The 20,256-nt window shown below is 47.2% G+C and overlaps 1 long non-coding RNA gene across 1 annotated transcript; it reads right to left on the bottom strand.

Moving 5' to 3' along the window:
- Positions 1-214: 214 nt before the first annotated feature.
- On the bottom strand, positions 215-17,782 carry LOC144169000 (uncharacterized). The gene is made up of 4 exons (XR_013322330.1): positions 17,775-17,782; positions 8,576-8,705; positions 4,486-4,675; positions 215-353 (listed from the first exon to the last, which is right to left on the bottom strand). It is a non-coding gene; the product is annotated as an uncharacterized LOC144169000 (long non-coding RNA).
- Between the last annotated feature and the right edge of the window lie 2,474 nt (positions 17,783-20,256).

The following is a 20,256-nucleotide window of genomic DNA, read 5'->3' on the forward strand; positions in this document are numbered from 1 at the left end:
GGGGGGCATGGTGGTACAGATGGTGGCATACCCGTCTAGCGGGCTTAGGCGTCACTTGGGGGGCATGGTGGTACAGATGGCGGCATACCCGTCTAGCGGGCATAGGCGTCACAGGGAGAATAGTGGGTTGTGAATTTTTCTGGAATGGCAGCCGTCTTGACAGAATATGCATAGAATGCGTGGCTGCCGGGACACTTTTGCTGCTTAATGTGGAAAAAGTAATGCGAAACCGTGCGCTCACACCACAGCTTCATTTTATTGTGCACAGACCCTCTTTTCACGGGGGCTCGCCTCTGTAAATAACCTCCACAGGTACTTGAGGGCATAGTTGACGCACATTTCACCAGGGGATTCTGAAAGTAGAAGGCAGGCCACATATCTGGTCAAGGAAACTCACACAGGCCTTCCATGTTTTGTTTGTTTGCAATAAAACGTGCTCTTTCCTTCTTATTAACATTTTAAGTCGCCTTCTTATTCTGATATATGAACTCCGCCTGGTTTAAGGATGAACGAATGAAAACCATTGACAAAAAAAAAAAAAACTACGGGAAATATAGTTCTCACCAAAAATATTTTCTGCCTTTCATTAACATACTGAAACCACAGGGCGTGGAAAGGAATAGTATAACAGTAAGAGGCCTAACATAAGCGTTGACCCGCAACCTGTATTAGCAAAATGGAAAAACACATGCAGGTGCGCACATGCGCAGAGGGAGAAGAAAATATTGATGCACCTTTGCAAACAATATTGCACTGAAAAACAAGAAAACACAGGATAAAGCGTGTGTAGAGGGGGTTGAGAAATCACTAGAGCATATGGCCGACAATCTTGGCTTCTTTTTTGTGGAGCGTAATAAAGGTGTGGCTTACGCAGTCAGCTTTTTAAATGTTCACGTAAAAGGCTTCTAGTATCTCCCTAACCATTCCATTTCTAAGCTCGAAGTGCCCCTTGCTATCATCGAAACAGGGTTTGCACCCACACTTATTGCAAGTTGCAGGTGAAATTGCGTGCGTGCGATCTTTTATCGTCCCCGAGTGCGCTTCTAGTCTTACATTTAAGAAGGGCTCCGCCTGCCCCATGTACTCTCCTTCACAAGACAGCGGTATTGGGTAAACGGCACACATTTTACAAGGCAACAAGCACACATGTGTTTACACCATGTGAACGTTTTTTTGTTGTTCACCAATGAAAAAAATAAAGCCGGCCTATTCTGTTCTTAAATGAGTAAAAGGGTTGCATACTATATAGGGACCGCACATTTTTTGCCTGCGTGCCGTTTTGTGCATGTATAGCAAGACAACTCAGCAAAGGAACTCGTGAAACGTGCGGTCATGCCCTACATGCACAAGATGGCACATGGGCTGAAAAATGTGGGGTCTCGATATGGCGTGCAAATCCTTTTCTCAGCTAAGAACAAAATCGGCAGGCTTTGTTCGTTGGTGAACAAAAAGCGTCCACATAACGCCAGTTTTACAACTTCCAAAGTCAAGCACACGCGTGCTTTTGTGCCTTGTAAAATGCGTGTCGTTTACCAGATACTGCTCTCTTGCATAACAGTGTACGTGGGGCATATGGGAGCTGCTGAAAAGAGCACCCACAGACGATAAAACATCACACGTATGCAAATTTACCCGCACAGTGAAGAAAAGTGTGCATGCAAACCTCGATTCGGTGATAATGAGGGGCTCTTCGAGCATAGAAATCGGATGCTTAGGAATATAGTAGAAGCCTTAAACATTACAGTTTATAAATCAAAATATTCCGGCACTCCTTGGGCTGCACCGTCCGGCTGCTTCCTGTGGGTACTGCGGGCAGACCAGCCGCTGCCCCAGCCGAATGCCACCGCTCACGTTGGAATGCATTTTGTGCGTCTCATATGGCGTGAAAATGCCTTTTCATTTGATGTGTCATCATGCCACAGCTTACTGCCTGAAAGCACATTCAAGGAAAACGAGAACTAATTCTTATGCCAGGCTTGACCACGCTGCACACAGATGCAGTGTGTCACAGCGTGTCGCATGTCGTGAATGAAGGGTGTTGCGCGTTCTCGTCAAAATCACGAACTATGTGGTTCGATTTTGTGGGGACCTGTGTTTCCCTACGCTTCTTCTGCACATGCTTTCGCGAACCAGGAGCCGCCGTTTTGGGCGGCCGGCGCATCGCGTGAGCCATGACCTCTTCGTGACCCCATGCGATGCGCCGAACCCGAACCCGTGCGCGAGTCTTCGGATTCCTCAGGGCTAGTGTACGGCTCGTAGCACTTTCTCTAGCGAAGCTAGCCGGGGTCCTCTGCTATCCCGTACGTTAGCCCACAATTTGTAGTGCCAGTCTTTCTAATGTGCATTGTTATACCCAGGTGTTTACAGCTACTTGCCGTCTTTTTAATTCCCACGTTCAAGTCCCGTGCTCAGACAGAAATTCACATGCACAGAGGCCATCCATTCAAGTGTGACAGCGCCGCTGTTGACTGCACTAACAAGCAATGCAAGCACAAAATATTAGTGCAAAAATATCCTGAAGAAATAGGCGTATAGATATACAATGAGACAAACCCACAGAAGCATAATAGAAAGACACACATCGCTTGCGTATTTTTCCTTACTTCACTCCAAGTGTGTCATTCACTGCTTTACTCCTACATGAAGTCTAGTCACCCTATAAATTTTCCTGGGGCTCACGGTGCTGTGCAAATGGGTCATCACGCTGAACTGAAAACACTGAATCAAGCAGTTTGGCACAAAGAGCAAAAAAGTGTGGCTGCATGTTTCTTCTAGAAACCTGTTACTGACCCCCTTGACGTCCATTGCTGACTTTGGGTATTTACAAGCGCGCTGTCAATCATTCTCGCTCAAATTGTGGCCTGTGAGGATCTATTTTGCTGCACTACCCTTTTGTGGTCAATTGTTGTAGGTGACTTTGCCATACTCGAGGGATTAGCTGCACACTCGCCCTTCTCACATACCCGTGCTGCAACGCAAGCAAAGGGTTGATTTTCGCAGACCTTGGCCTCGTAAAATAAACACAGCTAACTTCTAGAAAAACTGAGTTTCTGACAGCAACTGCATTTAGGTCAATAAACGGGCTTTCTAAACTGGCGTGCCACACCTTTTCTTTTTTGCTGCTCGTGCCAAGCTGCTGGATAGGAAGTACTTTCGGTTCAACATGAAGACCCATTTGCGCAGCGCTGCAAGCCTCCAGAAAATTTATAGACTTCGCACATGTATACGCTTGAGTAAAGTATTAAATTGGGGGAGTTGGCTAAGTTCATTTCGTACAACAGTGCAAACACACAGACAGAAGGAAGAAAAAACATGCAAGCTCTGTGTCTTTTCTTCCTTATGCTTCTGTGTGTTTGCACCATCGTACGATATCTATACGCCTATTTCTGTGGATTAGTTCTTGCATGAAGACTTTGCAGTTGTGTTGGTTGTTAGTGCAGTCAACAGCAGCGCAGTCATGCTTGAACGGGTAGCTTCCATACATGGTGTATTTCACGCAAGGCATGGTGACTTGGAGGTGGGATTTAAAAAGAAAGCAAGCGGCTGTAATAACCCGGGTACAACAGTGGGCATCAAGAAGTCTGGCACTACAAAATAGAGCCACACAAGTCATGATTTTGTCGAAAACAACATGCCACACACTGCATTCACAGTCTGTGCAGCATGGTCAAGCCTCACATAAGAATTAGTTCTCGTTTCCCTTGAAAGTGCTCTCTGGTGAACAAGCTAACTGTGGCATGATACATCAAATGGGAAGGCGCTTACCAATTTTCAAGCCGCACGAGACGCACGATATGCAGTCCACGATGCGAGCGATGCCACGCTGCGGGGGCGGCAGCTGGCGTGCCCACATTCCCCCACAAAGTGCTTGCATGGCAGCACATTGATCACGGAAAAATGCTGCGCCCAGGGAGAGCCAGGCAATTATGGTCTATAAAGGTGACTGCGTAAGCCAGACCTCGATTACGTCCCACAAAAAAAAAAGCCAAGCTAGTTGGCCATATGCTCACTTGACTTGTCAGCCCCTCTCCACACCCCTTTTCTTCCAACTTCTTGTCTTTTTAGCGCATTATCCTATGCAAAGCTGCATCCGTCTTTTCTTCTCCCTCTGTGCAGGTGCGTAGTTGCATGTATATGCGCATTCTTTCTGTTGCCTAATAAACACTAGTTCGAGTCAGGACTAGTGTTCTTCCCCTTTTTGTTGTCCTGTTCTTTTCCAGCGTGTTGTTTCCCACAATCACAAATGTCTGAAGTCCCCTCCCATTTTTTAACTAGAAACTACCCCTCAGCCTGAACTCAAGTTGAAGAGCTGGGAACAGGTTCTTTTTCTGTAATTAATACCTATTCCCCAGTAAAAATACCAACTCAAAACCGGCGTGTCAGCCAGTTGGAAACATCTTATATGCTCTAAATATTACATGAATTGACAATATAATCTTGACCTATTTTTTTAAAAAGCGCACGATAATATAGATGTTCACATACTTTTTCAAGTTCCACATTGATGAAAGATGCTGTCTTCTCTATCGCCCATGCCATGCTGTAGAAGGTCTGCCCCGTCCATCCTGTACCGCCGCTTCTGTAGGGTTGCCAGATCGAGGCAGAAGTCTCCATAGGATGTGTTCCGCATCAGCCACGTCCATTTTTCGTCAGGCACATCCACATTTGGACCAATCTGCACTTGCAATTAGAAAACAAAGCAATTAATTTTAAAATCCCAACTGATCAACTTGCGCTCTTTGAATCAGGTATAAAGTACTATATCCTGTGTTGAGGTTGTACCTTACTTTATTAGAAAGCTAAATAATGTAACCAAACTTTACTGGTCACATAAATCCAAAGATTTGATCAAATAAATGTTGTCGTGCTCTGCAACATGCTATACGACTGGTTCTCAAATGGGGGTCCGCGAGAGCACTTCAGGGGTCCGTGAAGCCTCTTTCAAAACTTTTCCCCTGCCACTGTTTTCTCGATTTTGCCAGAACTTTCTTGATATGCAAAAAGGTGGCCTCGCTGCATTACATGTATGTTTAGTTTCTCTGCATAGTGCATATTTTAACACCTTCTTTCCGCACAACATGCCAGCTACGACAAGAGATAAGAAGGCCTACCTAAGGCAGCATATAACTGTTCAAAGACTTGTACATACAAGTACAAACTGTTTGACATAATGACACCGATCAACATATGCTCAATCGTGGGGTCCCCACTGTTTCGCAAGCGAACCACCGCGAACCACTGCGCTGCTATACTATTGAAGTTTTGGTAGGCCAAAAGATAACACACACCCGCCGCAGTGGCTCAGTGGCTAAGGCGTTGCGCTGCCGAGCACAAGGGCATGGGTTGGATTCCCGGCCAATTTTACCCTAGTGGCGCGTAGATGGGCAAAGAGCAAAGCCGGCCGCCCCACCTAGCTTAATTTTGGTTCAACTAAGATTATGCCTGGTTATGCTTGGAAACTCGGCCAAGTATTATGTGTCGTTGTTTTGAAATGCGGACAAGTTTTAAAAGAAAGCTTTCTGCCTCTACCAGCCAACGGTTTCTTCGTGGAGTGCACAACAAGAAACTCCCAACGTGGCTGAGGAGGAAGAGGAGGGCTCTTTTCACTCATGGAGCACTGTGTAGATGGAGCGGCAAAGGGCGCTATTACCCAGCGTTCCCCAAACGCAGGAGTTGCTTTCGGAGCTGTGCACCCTGGCGGGCACGTTGGCTAAACCATTCCGCTGGCTTTGTCATTTGCTTTAGCGACGGTTGTTTGGGCCTGTTCTTGTGCAGCTTCGCGTACATTGCACGCTTCCTTCACACGACGTTTCTAACTTGCTCTACAGCACCTCCTGGGTAACCCAGATCCGACAGAATTAAGTGGCCATACACCAAAGATATGTTTAGGATTGGTTTGGAGGGCAGGAAAACAAAATGTACAGACCCCTTTACAGACATCTGGTCACTAGAGAAACGCTACCTTTTGCGCAGTGCTTGCCACAAATGGGACTCTGTTTTCTAAATTACTGAATACAAATTTGGTTATGTTTTAACAGGCATTACAGAAGGCAAAAGAATCAACAGGATCTGATAAATAGCGATTATAAAAGTTCCCTCAGCTTTCTCGCAATTCTCAACCTTACTAAGCTAACTAGTTATCGGTATAAATGGGAATCACTAAGCTCACATGCCGAATTGCTTCGGTGTCTGCGCTTGAGTCGTGCGGTGGTGTAGCCCCTAGCTAGCTCATCAGAATGACGAGGTTCCGCTGTCTCACCCTTAGAAAAACGCTCGTCACCATTTTCTTTTTGCTGACGCACGGCCGGGATACAGCGGCGGCGTCCGGCGCTCTAGCCCGGCCATGGCCAACGCTGGTGCAATCGGGACGCCGCCCCCGTGAATTCCAGATAATGGCTGGCAGAATATGTGGTTTCACTCTTTGCACTGCCACGTTTGTGAATTCAACAAACGGCATGGGCAATTGTGGGTGTCGTTTACAGCTTTGCTTTCCAACCACCTTTAAAGCGTGGATTGGAAGCAATTTTTTTTTGCTCGGTGTCGTCGTTAGACCCCAAAAGAAGAATGACCACTCAGTGATGAAAGAATGTACAACGTATGCGTGCCAACCAACTTTGCAATGAAGCCCAATGTGTGCGGTGGCCACTTTTTTAATTGGAGGTGAAAAGCATAAGTGCGTGCATGTTCCAAGATTTTGGCACACATTAAAGATCCCCAGGTGGTCAAAATTAATCTTGAGCCCTCCACTACAGTGTGCCTCATCGCCTTTGTAGCGTCGGCGAATACACCATACAATCAATTAATGCAGCTCGAAGGGTAATGGAGAGCACAGAGGGACAATCGTTTGCTAAAGAACTTTTTGAACTCCTTTGCTCTCAACCATTTGGCTGTGTGGTCTGGTGTCTGGGATGCTAATTAAGTTGATTAATGTTAATGTTTCACCAACATTTGGCTTCTTTCACTGCACTAAGTCATGCAAGGATTGAAGTGTGTGAAGCTGCAGGATTTCTTTCTACGCAAACGCTGCAGAACCCAGCAGCACACGTTTGTACAAGTTTGAAATTGTCTGTTTACATGTTCCGCGATGCTTTGCACTGTGGTAGTAGTAGTCATCATATGCAAAAATATCGTCGTGGTCCTTTTGACGAGCACTGCATGCGCCACTTGACAACAGCTGGGGCGCAGTGGTGCGCTTACATGCACGACGCATGCGCTGCTTTCCTCGATTTGCGTCGAGGTTTCATAGAGCAGGTGTTTAGCAACTGTGGCGTTGCTGGTCGCTAGGCAACCCGAGGCACTCCTCCAACATTTTGCTTTTTTTTTTTTTGCTAAAGGCACTCTGCATGCAGGGGTCAGTTGGCGGTTACTCGAGGCACACGCTCACGAGCACTCGGCATTTTTTGGGTATTTTAAACGCATTAGCGCCACACATTACAGCCAGCTACAACAGTTGCACTGTTCAAACAGCGCGCATGGGAGAAAAATGCTGCATGAAAGCCAGTCCGTAGTCCAGCATTCCAGTGTCTATGAGTATATACTGGCAGATTGACCATAACATGCTTTCATTTCTATTTATCACACTGCGCACCAGGGGGGAAGTCTTGTACCAGCACCATCATCATCATCAGTGCCATCATCACCACGAGTATGAAATGGCTGATCAAACACGACTGCCCACCTGGGCGGTTGGTCTTCAGCGCTTCCAGTTCTGGCCGGGCCTACGCGTACACAATAATGTAGCAAGCCGCATCCGCAACAACCAAATCTGCTTCTTAAAATAAATTCTAATCTACCCAAAATTTTTGTTTAATGCTTTTCAAGTAAGCCATAACCGAGCACATGCAACTGAGAAAACAGTGTTAATAGAATAGCTTATTGCAGGACAGCTATTGAAATGTGCGACGGTAAAACTCTGGAGTGCTGTATCACTGCTTCGTGCGGGTTATTTTTATGCGTACACTGTTGAAACCAGGTCATTCATCTTTTACAAATAGCTGCTGCAATCAGGCCACTATTCGTAAACTCGAAGCGCCAAGGCTAGTAGAGAGGCCACATTGTCTACTGCGACTTGTGTGGTAGGAACACGTTACACTTCTTACTGTACACGTTTTTCACTGCTTTTTCACGACATAATTAGCCACGACAAAGTATTGTTCTTCCATAGAAAGAAAAGTGCGAAACAAGCCACTTCCGGCACGTATCTGCAGGCTGTCGGGAGCGGCTGCCGTTCTCAGCATCGGTTCCCAAAACCCAAACCCCAATTTATTGGACCGTCTGTGCTGTGTGCAATCAGGTTTTAAACCAGTTGCTGACGCTACCGTTTTTTTATGTCGACTATTAGACAGCATTCTTGCATGGCCAAAAATTCAAGTGCAGTTGTACTTTAAGAACCAATATTTTCTAAGAAATAACTGTTCATAGAACTTTGCTCTTGAGTGCTGTGCATGCATCCAGCTGAAGTGGTAAGTTAAAAGAAAAGTGCTGCCGAGATTTAAATTGCAGGCTAAATTCTGGTTTTTTGGCTCCTTATGATTCATTAGTGTACAGCAACGACAAGGGAAAAAATTCTGCTTACCTGCCCATCTACAGCTGCAAACATTTTCAAAACTGGCTCAGGGAGGAAGGGAAGAGGGGACACCACAGCTCCAGCAACACCTTTCCTCCAGCAAGCGAACCTGGTGGTGGTCGCACCGGCACTGCAACTGCTAAAAGCAGATACAAATGAGGATCAGGCTCAATATACTGAAACAGTTCAAATGCAAACATAAAGGCCCAATGTAATGCATTGAAAGTCCACGTGGGTTCCTAAGAAAAATGGTCAGCCGTGTGGTTAGCTGGCTGCTCCAAGCAATGCTATTATGGGCAATAATTGTTGCATTGTGCACCAGAAGGCACTAATTATCAGGACAGAAGTGCAGTGGATCTTAGTAGCATATTCTACTGTCACCGCACATCTGCCACCAATTTGTTTTACGAGAAAGCCCTGGAAGCAGGTGCACATTCTCGAGACTAGCCTGCAGCCGGCAAAGGTTATTCTCCTCTACTCCATCATTGGTAGCCATTTGCTTGCAGCGTGATCAGCGTCAAATATGTTTGTCCGATTCTTCGCCAGCTTTTTTTTATGTCCACATGTACTAATTAACTGGAACTGCCAAACAAGTGGGAGGAAAAAGTGCAGAGCTGGAAAGCAATAAAAGCTTTCTAAGCACTAAGATGAGAATAAGCATGTTTGTTTCGATGCCCACGTCACCCTGACATAACGAACCAGCAGAGCACACGTGGAGATCATTAATGAAGAGAGGCCCGGTAGAAAAAAGAAAATATGGTGGGCCATCTGATGTTTTTTTTTTCCTTTTTTACTGTTCATCACCATCATCATGCTTCACCGCACTTCCAGATGTGATGTCTGCTGCTAGACTAACCATTCAATGAGAGGGGGCACACATCCACATTAGTAATTTAAGTTGCCGTGGGTGATTATGAAGCCCAAAGAAGCCTTGCTTTGAAAAAATAAAAAAACGTGCCATGGCCAACAGCCCCTCAGTTCCCATCAGCTCAAATGTGAAACCTGAAACCTGCAACACTTAATCCTGAATAACCCACTGGCAACTTGTTCTCTATAGTTCAAAGGCTTGCGGTCACTCACATGAAGAAAAAGGTTAAAGATAACTTCGTTTAGCCATCATTAAGTGCATGCCATCCTAGTCATGCATAAAACTAATTTGCAGTTATAGCTCCATATTAATTACAAGCTAGTTAGGTACGTCAACACCTCTTAGCCTCCCAATTCGGGCTGTGGTATCGTGACGGCTCTCCTCCTCGTTTTTTGGATAAAGCCAACTATTACAAGACTACCTCCATCTTTTTTTACTTGACACTTGTAACATCTTATATTTCTGCTTCAAAATGCAGTTAAATTATGTGCATGTTCATGGTGGAACAAAACTGTTCACAGGGTAAGAAAACTAATAATAAATTGAGCACATCAAGCTCACTATTTTGCTCAACCGGTGTTGCAGGTTTAAAAAGCTGTAAGATGTGCCAAAACATAAGAACAAACCCCGAAGTAAATAAGCAGACACCATCACGCTAGCCGAAAGCCAACACCAAGCCTCGTTACGTTTAATTACAAACTGAAACAGTTCTAGGCAGCAATATGATGAAAGCAGTGATAACTTATCTAGATGCGTGCAAAGATGGTGCAAGTTTGGAAATTAGACTTCGTTATGTTACCTAGCCATCTGATCGGTCAACCTTATCTGTGTCACAACATTATAAGCAAAGTAGTAACACTGCTAAGGCTCAAATGCTTTTTAAAACAATCCTTAAACTCAAATAGGCCAATTCAGCTTACTGAAATTGAAGAAGGAACATAATGCAAGACAATTCACAACTGCGGAAAAGCAATGTGGTCACCATTTTTTTACTATACTAGGCCCGAACACACTCAACGTCCCACGAGAAGTCTCGTCCATTGACTGGGAGTACGTCGTGCCCGTTCTTTATCTTCAAAGCAACTTCTCTGCCTGCAAGCGGCCAATGGCCTGCAAAATGCAGATTTTATCAACCAACATGCCAGACGCAGTCATTTTTCCTCGAACCTGGTGCACCCAAATGCAGAATCACAGAGATCACCAGGCTGCCTTGCCCACTGTAGGGTAGATTATGAAAATCACTCCTATACAACATTAGGCTGAGCGTAAACATGCCGTAACTGACAAAAACCACGAGGCATGAATATCAGCAATCAATATTTCAAATGATCCTTCTAATTTTTCTCTGAGAATTATTGGTAAGAACAGTAACATTTACCGCAATAATAGCACAAAAAATAAAATGATAAGGCAAACATTTATTTTGAAATATAGACGCTCTGTGCATTCAGAAGCTACGCCACTCGAAAGATGTGTAGAGGCATGCGGGAATGTGGTCTGTTCACACAAGTGTTGTATACAGGGGTGCAAAACTTGGACTTGACATATCAGGGAAGTTTGTCTGAAGGTAAAACGTTCCCAGATGGAATGCACAAGACATTTAGCAGCTGCTCATTTATTTACATGAAAAAGAACTGAGAACCCCTTTTTTAGTTTGGGGGTTCCACGCACTGAATCTGCACACAGACTACGGGATGCGCGAATTTGAGGGATCCTCCCAATTTAAACCACCCTGGTTTCGTAAAAATGCACTGAAATATCGACACTACTGTTTTTTTTTTTTTTTGTATCTATCAGAAGAACTGCAATGGCCGCGGATCACTACCGAAAAAGCCAGCGTAGATAAAACAGGCATGCTCTTTTGAAGCCCCGCACGGGGCACCTTGAGCAATCTTGGGTGACGGTACTGGCAATACCGCGGACCCCGAGCCCCCAAACATACGCTGGATCCAACCGTGGCAATGTGTTTATAGGTGGAGGGTTAGAAGCCGTGAACGGTGGCCGTCGGAGCCCAGGTCAAGCTCCGGCGGATGGGCTCCCTGTCTGTTCACCAGGCAGGGAGCTCCGGGACCTCTTTGGCTACCAGGGTAAGGTCAAAGGAGAAAGTACCCCCGTCTCCCTGCTTTCCAATGTGTCATATGGCATTTTCCAAACCCCCCCCCAAACGTGATCGGCCCCCGAAAAGGGGCCGCACCGAAGTTTCGTACCCACCTCTTTCAACAACTGTCTTGTCAACAACCGCAAATAACTATGCTCGCTTTCTTGTGATTGAGTCTGCTGACTCAGCACGACCTGTCGCATCCATGTCCGTATTCTTGATCTCTAAATTTCTGCAAAGCACCATAGGTGGCAAATATCAAGCTAAAAAGCTCAGGACCGGAGAAATCCTGGTAGAAGTCAATGTTGAACAACAAGCCCGCACTCTTCTTGCACAAACCCGCATCCATGATCTCGACATCAGGGTCACGCCACACAGGAGCCTGAACAGCTCTCAGGGTGTGATTTCTGAGACAGATCTCCTGACGGAAACAGATGCCGACCTTCTCGAAGGTTTAAAGGATCAGGGCGTCACAGCTGTGCGGCGCATCACGATGCGCAGGGACGACAAGATAATCCCCACCAAACACATCATCCTGACCTTTGACCGCTCGGCACTTCCACAATATATAAATGCAGGCTTCATCCGATGCTCCATTCGACCTTACATTCCGAACCCGCGCCGCTGCTTCAAGTGCCAGCGGTTCGGGCACAGTACAAACTCTTGCCGTGGCCGAATGACTTGTGCAAAATGCGCCGCGTACGATCACCCCAGTGACAACTGCCCATCCAACACCCTCACGTGTGTGAACTGCGGGGGGCCGCATGCAGCGTACTCCCGCAAATGTGAAAAATTTCACACAGAGAAAAAGATCATCAACATCAAGATAACTGAGAACATCACCTTCCCAGAGGCGCGAAAGAGGTTCGCCTCTTTCCCCCTGGGGAGGTACGCCGACGCGGCTCGCCGGGGGGCGGAGCGGCGTCTGGTGTCTACAGGGACCCAGTTCAGCGAGTCTGACCTGGTCCCTCCCCCGCCCCCCCCCTGCGGTGCCTCAGGCAGCCCAACCTGCCACCACGCCGCTTGCTGAGGCAGCAGCGGTTGTGGTGACAACCTCTTCTGTAGGGACCGGTGCCGCTCCCGCCTCCGCCTCCCCGTCCTCCAGTGCGTTGGAGGCTACCGAGGTGATGGACACCACGGGCCCCGCATCGGCTCCCACCGCCACCGCACCGCCCGTGCCACTTTTGGCGTCCCCGACGCCCGCGGCGGTGGCGGCTCAAACGAAGGGCTCCCGAATGGGGGCCAAGTCTGGGGGGCCCGGTCCGTCGGGCACCCCTCGGACATCCGACGACGAGATGGATGTCGGGCCGTTCCTGCCTGCAACGCAGCGCAAGGAGCGGCCTCCGACGCCCAAGCCAGCAGCAGAAAGGCCCAAAAAGCCAAATCCTAGAGTAACAGCCCCGAAAGACACATGAACACAAATACACACATACTTCAGTAGCTTCTAAATCTCCATAATGGGAAGAGAAAATATTAGTCAATGGAACTGTAGAGGCCTCATTAAAAATCTTGATGATGTCCATGAGATATTGCATTCGAACCAGCCAAGTGTGATGTGTCTTCAGGAGACGCATTTGAATCCCAATCACACAAATTTCTTAAATAGGTACACGGTATTCAGAAAGGATAGGGTTGGCTGCACACACTCTTCGGGCGGTGTAGCCATAATAGCCGGGAAATCCCTAGCATGCCACCCTATCACTCTCAACACCGTCCTTGAGGCTGTAGCAATACGCACAATAATTTTTAATAGGTTGGTAACGGTATGCTCAATTTACATTCGTCCTGATTATGCACTTTCCAGCTCTGACTTCGAGGCGCTGGTCGACCAGCTGCCCGAACCGTACATCCTAACAGGCGACCTTAATGCACACAACTCTCTTTGGGGCTCCTCCAGAACGGATGCCCGAGGTCGCCTGATAGAGAAATTTCTTACATCTTCAGGAGCATGCCTTTTCAACAAAAAGCAGCCTACATACCATAACTTAGGACATAATACATACTCACATCTCGACTTGGCTATTGGTTCCGCAGTTCTCTTTCCATGTCTTGAGTGGGGTGTGGGCACAGACCCATATGGTAGTGATCATTTCCCCACTTCCCTAACATATATAGGTAAAGGCCCATGCAGTCCATCTTCCCATTACAGGTTTAATGAATCAAAAGCAAACTGGAGTATATTCACAGAAACATCTAAACTACACCACACAACCATAGAACACCTACACGTGGAGGAAGCATCCCAACTTATCACGGCACAGATCCGCGACGCTGCCGAAAAATCCATTCCCCACGCCTCCAGCGCTCCGCGCAACCAAAGGAGGCCGTGGTGGAATGAGGACTGTAGGCGGGCGCGAGAGGCCCAGAACAAGGCGTGGGGTGTCCTTCGCCGGTACCCCACATCAGATAATCTCATTTCGTTTAAACGGGCCAAGGCTTTTGGGAAGCGAGTGCGCCGTGAGGCGAAAAGGGAGAGTTGGCGCACCTTCCTCACTTCCATCAACTCCTACACTGAAACGCGAAAAGTATGGACACGAATACATAAACTAAAAGGACAACAGACACACAGCCTGCCCCTGGTTAGTACAACAGGGGACACACTGGAAGACCAGGCTGACGCGCTCGCACAACACTTCCAACATGTGTCCAGTTCAGCGCACTACACCAACACTTTCATAAAACACAAAACATCCTGTGAGAAGAAGTCCTTACGAGACAGTAATAAGTCGACCTCATCTTATAACACCCCCTTCTCACTGCATGAGCTGAAGATCGCACTTAGTACTTGTAAACCTTCAGCTCCAGGCGCAGACAACATTACATACACTATGATTCAACACTTGCACACAGACACACTTGAAACCCTCCTTCACCTCTACAACAAAATATTTCTTTCGGGGCACCTCCCAGGGTCATGGAGGGAGGCCATTGTAGTGGCCTTTCTGAAAGAAGGGAAGGACCCTTCCTCTCCCGCAAGTTATCGTCCCATCGCCCTCACAAGCTGCCTGTGTAAGCTGTTCGAGAAGATGATCAATAGGAGACTCATGTACTTCTTAGAGTACAATGGTCTTCTCGACAGCTGCCAGGCTGGCTTCAGGGCTGGGAGATCCACCAATGATCAACTGGTTGCATTGGAAACATATATAAAAGATGCCTTCATTCATAAGCAGTATTGTATAATAGTCTTCTTCGATATGGAGAAGGCCTATGACACGGCCTGGCGGTACGGCATCTTGTGTGACCTCAAGTCGTTTGGTGTTTCCGGCAACATGCTGAACACGCTCAGTAGCTACATGTCGGAAAGGACCTTTCGAGTGAGGGTTGGCAGTGCCCTTTCGAATGTATACGTGCAGGAAAATGGCGTCCCTCAAGGCGGTGTCTTGAGCTGCACACTGTTTATTGTTAAGATGAACTCACTTGGGAAGGCATTGCCACCAACCATTTCTTGTTCTATATATGTAGATGACATTCAAATATCTTTCAAGTCCTGGAACTTTTCAGTTTGGGAAAGACAAGTCCAGCTTTGGGTGAACCAACTTGCTGGCTGGGCGGACACAAACGGTTTTAAACTGAACCCTGGAAAGAGTACTTGTGTTGTGTTCTCTCGCAAGCGCGGGACTAAGGCAGACCCGGAGATCACCCTTCATCGCGCTTCTATCCCTGTAAAAAAGGAGCACAAGTTTTTAGGTGTCATATTTGATGAAAAACGTTCATTTCACAAATCAAACAACTTAAACATAAATGCCTGAAAACACTAAACATTCTCAAAGTCCTCTCCCACCAGTCCTATGGTGCAGACAAAGAACTCCTTCTTCGCGTTTTTACCGCCTTAGTCGGGTCTCGGCTAGACTACGGTAGTGTTGTGTATGGGTCGGCATCAAAAACAGCACTAAAAATGCTTGACCCAGTTCTCCATTTGGGCCTGCGCCTTGCGTGTGGGGCTTTCCGCACTAGCCCGGCCCAGAGTCTGTACGCTGAAAGTAACAAATGGTGCCTGGAACATCAACGAATGTACATAGATTTATTATATGCTTTTAAGGTCTCATCATTCAATAACCATCCTTTTAAACCTGTCCTCAACGATACATCTACAACCCAGCTATTCTCAAATCGTCCATCTGTTCCTTTGCCCTACTCTCTGAGGGTGAGAGAGGAAGCTTCAGGTCTTTCCGTTGGGTTTTTAGATGTCTGTACATCTTCATCATTTTCTGACGTTATACCACCATGGCAACTGCAGCCTGTTTGTTGTGATGTTTCATTTATGAAAATAGATAAAAACAGGGTTCCGAGAGCTGCGATTCTGCAGCATTTCTTGTCGCTTCAGGATAAATATAAATGTGCCGAATTCTATAGCGATGCCTCGAAAACTTCAATTACAGTGTCGTGCGCCGCTCATGGCCCCAACTTTATTGCTTGCAGAACCATGAGTGTACACACCACTATTTTCTCTGCAGAAGCATATGGCATTTTACTCATCGTTCAGCACATTCTTAAAAAACGAATTCCTAAGTCCGTCATCTTCACAGACTCTTTGAGCATTGTACGTGCATTGTCTTCACAGAGACCCAAGAAAAACCACATTGTCAATCTTGTCTTTAATTTCATAATATCTATATATGCAAATAATTTTCAAGTAATCCTGTGCTGGGTTCCAGGCCATGCTGGAATCGCGGGGAATGAGACCGCTGATGAAATGGCCGCCACTGCTGCACTTGCAAGCACAGTGGACATAACAACAATACCCTACACTGACCTCAAGCCACACATCCGACAACACCTTCGCAAAACATGGCAAGCCGACTGGAATACACAGACAGACAACAAGTTACACATAGTAAAGCCACACTTAGGACAATACACTAGTGACTCACACAACAGATTCATCGAAGTTGCCCTAGGTAGATTACGGATAGGCCACACACACGCGACACACTCCCATCTGCTCACCGGATCTCCAAGACCCCTGTGTAGCAGGTGTGGGGAGGGCCTATCCGTACTTCACATCCTCATTACATGCAAAGCACTCCAGACAACAAGACGCAAGCACTTCCCTCAACTCTACAGACAACACATTCCACTACACCCAGCACTCTTTCTAGCGGATGATCCCGTGATTCCTGTGCAACGCACTTTTAAGTTCCTCAGTGACATCAAGTTTTTACATCTCATTTCCTATCACGCGTAGTTTTTTAAAGCTTTATTTCATGCCACGCACCATCACAACCTGGCCCTTTACACCAGCCATCCTCACTGTCTTTTATTGATTTTACTTTTGTTCTTGCTTAGTGATATCAGTGTCTAAGTTCTCACCTCTCATATTTAACCACTGTTTTGGCGCTCTTTGCCCTAGTTGGCCTTGCGCCATTAACATCCAACCATCATCATCATCATGCTCTTTTGAAGCACTTGCGCTTCTGCAAGGTAACTTTTCACAATTAGGAATGAAATGAAAGGAGTGCCTCGCGGGGAATATGATACTTTGGATGGGCATGGGAGAACCAGAAGGCAAACCCCTTTCGACATGGAGAGTCTGAACGCACATTTTACTGCCACTTACAAAAAGCTTCGACCTCTACAGCGCGCGCAAGGCAGCGGCCACCTGGTTACAACAACGCCGTTTATCCGTCCGTAGCACGCCAACGTCTAGACGAGGCACGATACGCGCAATGTTTCAACGTGGTCGCATAAAAATTCGTATAAATGCATATTCCCGAGGCGGCTGACGGACGCACAACACTATTCACGCTCATAATTGAACACATTAATACTGAAACATTCATAGTGCGGAGCGTGCTAGGGGGCCCTAAATATACTCCGATACCCTGCTCTAGACTGAATTCAAGGCACACCCCGCGTTTTACCTTTTTTTTTGTTAGTGTACAGTTCTCCTAAAGAGAGTACTCAGCCGATTACACAGCTACGCATTATTTTTTGGTATTTTTGGGTGGCTTATAGCGAAGAACAAGGCGGTAGCGTTTTCGGTGCGGTCAGTTTGACTAATGACATGATTCTACTTCGCACAACCCAAGGCGCAAGCTTTGGAGCAAGTGCTGCTTACATACGTGACAAGACGGAAAGGTCGCTTGTCAAATGCCAAATCTGCGTAACGCCGATATGATAGATATCGCACACCAACGCGAGCGATACGTTGCACACACAGAACGTCAGTCCTAAGGGCCGGCACCGGCTCGACAACAGTGCTCCGTTAAATACACTGGACTAGTAAACGACGTTTCACTTACCTTAACTGCCCAGCCATACTTGTTCGTCCGGTAAATAAATCCATAGTCATCACGTAACCAGAAATTTCGCGCCGCTGAGCATTTACCGAATCGTAGAACCACTGCACGCAGCCATGACGGTGGGAGCCGAGCGAGCCGCCGAAACGTCGCCGCCGTCGTCTGTGTCGCGCTGCCCCCCTGCCGGCGGCCAACTGAGTCGAGTGACGCGCGCCGTTCAAAACGCGTTAAAAATAAATAAAACTCTAGCATTGTCATGGACGCCTAAGCTGTCGGTGAACGGTAAGGTCAGGTGCCACTTACATCCAGCAGGAGTTGAGAGCCTGTTCTGTAAGCAAACAGTACGTGTTCCATGAGCTATTTCATGGCGTGACGGGGGCTGCAGGCGACAACGGCTAGGAACGACGGTGGCGGTTCTCTCGCTGGCTTCGTAGTGTTGCATCTTTTCATATACATGCAGAGGCCGGCATATCATCTTGTAGTTCATATATTAGATAAGTTCGCGTTATGCACGCCTGTGCGCACGCAGGTCGGCTTACTCAAGTGAAGCTTCCTTTCTAGGCCTGGAGGTATATCACTGACTAAGCTTCCAAATACTTTACGTGCGAATATAAACATGCTCCGCTCACAACAAATTGCATGGGCGCTGTCGATGTCTATACCGCTTTTTTCGAACGCTCATGGCGCTATTCACTGTTAGCGCATTTCAACGGCAAACGACGGTGGGCATTGCCAAGGAGAAAAAAGGGCGTCCCCATCGCAGACGATCAGTCAACACTATTAACGCCAGCATGGTTGTGGTGGGTCACGTTGACCAGTAAGGCCACCAGTATTGCCCAGGATAGCCGAGGTGCCCACCTAACCTACCGCCATTATTCCCACCTACTCCCAGCTTTAAAAACGTTGCCCAGGTAAGTTTCCAGTATTGATCACCATGCCCACCTGATTTCCCAGGATGCCCACCTTATTTCCCAGCAGAATTTATGGTGGGATTTGCGATCGGGTCGTGAAACGTCCCTCCACAAACAGACCTTTTTGGGGCTACCAAAATGCTCGATGGCGGAGTAGCGCTCGCTGTGCCGGAAGCACCCGTAATGCTCTCCTCTCCGTATAAATTCTCTCCGCAAACTGCATTTTGTTGCGAGCAGCCTATTATAGTTCTAACTGTAATATACTCGATGCTTACAGTAAAAGAAACTTAGCTAATAGTTGTAAGGGTTAATAGAGTTCTGATTAGTTAATAGTTAACGAAGTGGTTAACAATTCCGAACTATCTATGTCGCACAATAACGTAAATTACAATCTCAAACCACCCCCGAAACAGAAACTTGAAACAAAATAGTGTTCACATAGGCGCCGATATTGAAATAGGTATTAAAATACGTATTTATTGGCAGTCAGAGCGCGCTACCTCACCTGGGGACGAAGCAAAAAAAAAAGATTTATAGAACTCGGTCCCGAGCGCGAGCGCGCTGGGGTTTCTAACCATAGTGGACTGAAAGATCCGCGCCCTTTACGGCCCCGAACATGTTTGAATTGCCTCCCCTGGCGACAAAGTGAAAAAAAAGGCCGAGCTGCGGCGCGAGCACGCAGGGGTTTGTAACCAGAGCGAACGGAAAGATCCGCGGGCTTTACGGCTTTACGGCGAGCGAATCAACGCACCGGCTGCTGGAACGGGCGCGCGTGCCTATTTCCTGTCCGGGAATGTGATGAAAATAAAACAAACAACAAAAAACCCAATACACACAGCGAATGCCGCGCGCACGCTCGCCTCAACCGGCCGCGTATTCCGCGCGGCGAGTCGGCCGGGGAGCAATCGGCAGTGACGGGATGAGAGAAAGAAGGGGGGGGGGGGGGGGAGCGAAGGAACCAAACTAAGAGAAAAAAGTGTACATTAGGCGAAGGTGTCACATAAACTGGCAAACACCCACCGTCGTTCTTTTAGCGTGGAGGGCATTCCTGGTCTGGCAACCAAGGTAGCTCCTCGAAAAAATGGCGGGAAAATTTGCGGGTACGCCAGCCGAAATGCTACCATATTCCACACCCGTCACACTTCTTAGGAGACGAGCCCATGTTTTCAATCAAACGTGTTTTTGAGTTTCTTACCGACGAAAAATTTTCACATCTTCAGGCACAATTTCAAAATCAAAAGGATGTGGTGTACACAGATGCCTCTCCCTACGTACACAAAAACGCCTATGCGATTTCGGTTGTGAATAACGCACTTCAGACCGTAGCCACAGCCACTGTCCTCACCACGGACACCGCTATTGCAGTGGAAGCAGCAATAGCCATGGCAGCCACCACAACACAGAGCGACTAAGTTACCATACTGACCGATTCTCAGGAGGCTTGCCGCAACTTCGTGTGAGGCACTCTCTCCCCAGCAGTCCTTAATATTCTCAAAACCGAGACTCATCTACCTGACCTCTGCAATATCTGGGCACTAAGTCATTCAGGCATAATTGGCAATGGAGCGGTGCGT

The sequence above is a fragment of the Haemaphysalis longicornis genome, unplaced genomic scaffold (assembly GCF_048455015.1).
Source record: "Haemaphysalis longicornis isolate Haplotype H1 unplaced genomic scaffold, Haemaphysalis longicornis Haplotype H1 scaffold_2, whole genome shotgun sequence".
Taxonomy (NCBI): domain Eukaryota; kingdom Metazoa; phylum Arthropoda; class Arachnida; order Ixodida; family Ixodidae; genus Haemaphysalis; species Haemaphysalis longicornis.